A 5,281-nucleotide genomic window follows, 5' to 3' on the forward strand; every position below is an offset into this window, starting at 1 on the left:
GGCTGCGTAGCATCCGAGAGGATGAGCGGGAGATTGACAGGGCGTTCTTGGAGACTGTTCAGCTCCAGGAGTCCCCACCCTGCACTGCAGCGGAGTTGTCAGAGGGCTCAGCACCGTGTGTAAAGGTGCATCATAACGCTGTGGAAGAGGGCTGGAAGCTGGTGACCTCTCGTAGAAGGAGAAAGGCTCTTGCTCCTCCTCAAGACTTACCCTTGAAGAACAAGTTTAGCGCCCTCCAAGCTGAGGAGGAGCTGGGCATGGCTCCAAGGGAGGCAACTGGCCTGGCAGACCCTGTGCCGTGCAGGAACCACCGGAAGAAACAGCGAGTGATTGTTGTGGGTGACTCCCTACTGCAGGGGACAGAGGCACCTACCTGCCGACCTGACCTCTTGTCCAGAGAGGTTTGCTGCCTGCCAGGGGCTCGAATAAGGGATGTCATGGAAAGACTGCCAAGGCTTGTCCACGTGTCGGACTACTACCCTCTGCTGATCTTCCATGTGGGTGCTAATGACACCAAAGGCAAATTGGAAACCATCAAACGGGACTTCAGAGCTCTGGGAATGGTGGTGAAGGGTCTGGGAGCCCAGGTCGTTTTCTCCTCAATCTTGCCTGTGAGGGGAAAGGAAAGGAGGAGGAGTAGACGAGTTTTCCAAGTTAACAGCTGGCTGCGCCGCCGGTGTTGGCAACAGGGCTTTGGTTTCTATGACCATGGGACCCTGTTTGAAGATCAACAGCTGATGGGGAGCGATCGGATCCACCTCACCAAGCGGGGCATGTGCGTCTTTGCCAAGAGATTGGCCAGCCTGGTAAGGAGGGCTTTAAACTAGGCAAGATGGGGGAAGGGGAGTGGTATAGTGGCAGGAGAGTCAGTAAAACACCGTTCAAGTCAGGATGCCTCCAGCGGGTGCATACAGCCAGGGGAGACAGCATGGAACATGGCTATGGAGGATCCTCTTGCACCTCTTCTGGGAAGCTTGCATGCTTGACTGGCTCTCTGAAAGGCCTGTATACCAATGTGCACAGCATGGGGAATAAACAGGAAGAGTTAGAGATCTGTGTGCAGTTGCAGGGCCATGATCTCATTGCAGTGACAGAGACATGGTGGGATAGTTCACATGACTGGGATGCTGTCATGGATGGCTATGTGTTTTTTAGGAAAGACAGGCCAGGAAGGCGAGGTGGTGGAGTTGCTCTTTATGTGAGGGAGCAGCTAGAATGTATGGAGCTCTGCCTTGGGGTGGATGAAGAGCAAGTTGAGAGCCTATGGGTAAGGATTAAAGGGCAGGCTAACATGGGTGACACTGTTGTGGCGGTTTGCTACAGGCCACCTGACCAGGAGGAAGTCATCGATGAGGCCTTCTACAGACAGCTGGAAGTAGCCTCACGATCACAGGCCCTGGTTCTCATGGGGGACTTCCACCACCCTGACATCTGCTGGGAAGGCAGCACAGCTAGGCACAAACAATCCAGGAGGTTCCTGCAAAGCATTGATGATAATTTCTTGACTCAGGTGGTGGAGACGCCAACGAGGAGAGGTGCAATGCTAGACCTTGTACTAACAAACAAGAAAAGACTAGTTGGAGATGTGAAGGTTGGGGGCAGCCTTGGCTGCAGTGACCGTGAGATGGTGGAATTCAGGATCCTCTGAGGAGGGAGCAGGGCAATGAGTAGGATTGCAACCCTGGACTTCAGGAGAGCTGACTTTGGCCTCTTCAGGGACCTACTTAGGGGAATCTCCTGGGGTAGGGCCCTAGAGGAAAGAGGGGTCCAAGAAAGCTGGTTAATATTCAAGCATCACCTCCTCCAGGCTCAAGAGCAGTGCATCCCTCTGAGGAAGAAGTCCAGCAAAGCGGGCAGGAGACCTGCTGCATGGATGAGCAAGGAACTCCCGGCAAAACCCCAACAGAATAAGGAAGTGTACAGAATGTGGAAAAGGGGACGGGCCACTTGGGAGGAATACAGGGATGTTGTCAGAGTGTGCAGGGATGCGAGGAGGAAGGCTAAGGCCCATTTGGAATTCAATCTGGCAAGGGATGTCAAGGACAACAAGAAGGGCTTCTTCAAATGCATCAGCAACAAAAGGAAGACTAGGGAAAACGTGGGCCCGCTGCTGAATGGGGCGGGTGCCCTGGTGACAAAGGATATAAAGAAGGCAGAGTTATTGAATGCTGCCTTTGCTTCCATCTTCACTGCTAAGGCCATTCCTGAGGAATTCCAGACCCTGGGGACAAGAGAGGAAGTCTGGAGAAAGGAAGACTCTCTCTTGGTGGAGGAAGATCAGGTGAGAGATCTTTTGTCCAAACTTGACATCCATAAATCCATGGGCCCCGATGGGATGCACCCACGAGTGCGGAGGGAGCTGGCGGATGTTATTGCTAGGCCACTCTCCATCATCTTTGAAAGGTCATGGAGAACAGGAGAGGTGCCTGAGGCCTGGAAGAAAGCCCGTGTCATGCCAGTCTTCCAAAAGGGCAAGGAGGAGGAGCCAGGAAACTGCAGGCCTGCCAGCCTCACCTCCATCCCTGGAAAGGTGATGGAACAGCTCCTCCTGGAGGTCCTCACTAAGCATGTGGAGGACAAGAAGGTGACCAGGAGTAGTCAGCATGGATTCACCAAAGGGAAATCATGCTTGACCAACCTGATAGCCTGCTCTGATGGAATGAGTGGCTGGGTGGATGAGGGCAGAGCAGTGGATGTTGTCAACCTGGACTTCAGCAAGGCTTTGGACACTGTCTCCCATCACATCCTCCTAGGTAAGCTCAGGAAGTGTGGGCTAGATGAGTGGACGGTGAGGTGGATTGAGAACTGGCTGGATGGCCGAGCTCGAGGGTTGTGGTGAATGGCGCAGAGTCAAGTTGGAGGCCTGTGGCTAGTGGTGTCCCCCAGGGGTCAGTCCTGGGCCCAGTCTTGTTCAGTGTATTCCTCAATGACCTGGAGGAAGGGACAGAGTGCACCCTCAGCAAGTTTGCTGATGATCCTAAACTGGGGGGAGAGGCTGACACACCAGAAGACTGTGCTGCCATTCAGAGGGACCTGGACAGGCTGGGGAGGTGGGCGGAGAGGGACCTCATGAAGTTCAACAGAGGCAAGTGCAAGGTCCTGCACCTAGGCAGGAATAACCCCATGCACCAGTACAGGCTGGGGGTTGACCTGCTGGAAAGTAGCTCTGCCGAGAAGGCCCTGGGAGTGCTGGTGGACACCAAGTTAAACATGAGCCAGCAGTGTGCCCTTGTGGCCAAGAAAGGCAATGGTCTCCTGGGGTGCATGAGGCAGAGTGTTGCCAGCAGGTGGAGGGAGGTGATCCTGCCCCTCTGCTCAGCCCTGGGGAGGCCTCACCTGGAGTCCTGTGTCCAGTTCTGGGCTCCCCAGGACAAGAGAGACATGGCACTCCTGGAGAGAGTCCAGTGGAGGGCTACAAAGATGCTGAGGGGACTGGAGCACCTCTCCTCTGAAGAAAGGCTGCGAGAGCTGGGCCTGTCGAGGCTAGAGAAGAGAAGGGTAAGGGGGGATCTGACCTATGTGTACAAGTATCTGAAGGGGGCGGGGGGTGTCAAGAGGATGAGGCCAGCCTCTTCTCCGTGGTGCCCAGTGACAGGACAAGAGGCAATGGGCACAAACTGAACCACGGGAAGTTCCATTTGATCCTGAGGAAAAACTTCTTTGCTGTGAGGGTGGCAGAGCACTGGACCAGGTTGCCCAGAGAGGTAGTGGAATCTCCTTCCCTGGAGATATTCAAAACCCGTCTGGATGTGATCCTGGGCAATATGCTCTAGAGGACCGTGCTTGAGCTGGGAGGTTGGACTAGATCATCTCCAGAGGTCCCTTCCAACCTATACGATTCTGTGGTTCTGTGATTCTGTGATAATAATAACCCTTAGATAATTTCAGAAAGTTAACCTTTGGGTGGTGAAGGAATAGTTTCTTAAAGGCAGTAGATGTTGCATAATAGATTTGTATGAGCTTGAAAGCATTTGAGATGTAATGTCTTCTTGAAGCCATGTGAGTGGTCTTTATGATTTCTAAGTAGATTATAAAACAGATCAATTAAGGTAGATCAGGTGTTTCACTGATATTTGTTTTTTTTTTTTTCTTTTCTTTGCAGTGACCAAATCCTGAAGATTCCCTGTCTCCCCCCAAGTCTGAAGCATCTTTTGTCAATCAGACTGCTTAAGAGTCTTTGTCTTGCAACTTATTTACACAGGTTTCTTTTTAGTTTTGAAAGCTTCAACTATTTTGTTGTCTGGCACCGGGCAACAAAATTCGACTTTCCTTCAGCTCGCCCAGCTTTCCCCTAGCTTTAATTTCTTTTTTCCATCTTCTGGCTTTCAGATCTCTCCACTCCTGTTTGCCAGTTGTCAGTCTTCTCTCCCGATTTCACTGTTCACTTCACACTATTTCACACTACATGTGTATCTCTCTTCCTATTCAGTTCACTTTTCCCTTTCTAAAGAGTTATAGTCTCTTTCTGCTCCAGGTCAAACAACTTACTGGCTAGTTACTTTAAAATGATAAACTTTCTCATCCGAGTCTAATGTCCATAGTTTACTGTAGGCCTCCTATCCTTCTAATCAGGTATATCTATCTATGTCTTCCATCCTTTCAAACCGATACCTGCACCTTGAGGCATCAAGCCTTGCTCATTGATATAACTGATCTGTCTTTCTTTGCCAGTCTGTTCTCAGATGGCAGGCTCAGTTTCCTTTTCTCTTCTCTGCCAAGATCTAATCTTTTTTTGCTTTCTCTTTGCCAGCCTTAGCTTCAGAGTTCTACTTACTATTGCCAATATTTTTGTCAGTTGCCAAACATGCATGTATTCCCTCAGAAACTCAATCGCTTGGTTAATTTTCTTCCTCCTCTCTCTCTCTTTCTCTCTTGCTTGCTCTCTAAAGGTCATCATTTTTTAATCTGCCCATTCTATTAACAACAGCTCTTTTTTTTTTTTATCTATTCCTTGGGGCCTCTGTGATTTGTTGGGGCCTCATGTGATTCTAATGACTTCCAGAAGAGTAAAGAAAATTATTCCTGTTTTCTAATCCATTTTCTCTGCTTCCATACAAGATGTTGTGGCTGACATATTCTACCATAAATCTCTTCCATGTCAGCCACTTGCTCACTTATTGTCCTTTCTTTCTATGGGAAATTTTTATTTTATTTTAAGAATCAAATTATTGAAAAGCTGCCAATCTCAATTCAAGTAACTAAATAGGGATGATGGCAACGCAAATAGTTTACTTTTACTATCTCCTTTCATCTAAAGGAGATCCAAAATGTGTTGAAACCA

The sequence above is a fragment of the Struthio camelus genome, chromosome 1, assembly GCF_040807025.1.
Source record: "Struthio camelus isolate bStrCam1 chromosome 1, bStrCam1.hap1, whole genome shotgun sequence".
In the NCBI taxonomy this organism is placed as follows: Eukaryota; Metazoa; Chordata; class Aves; order Struthioniformes; family Struthionidae; genus Struthio; species Struthio camelus.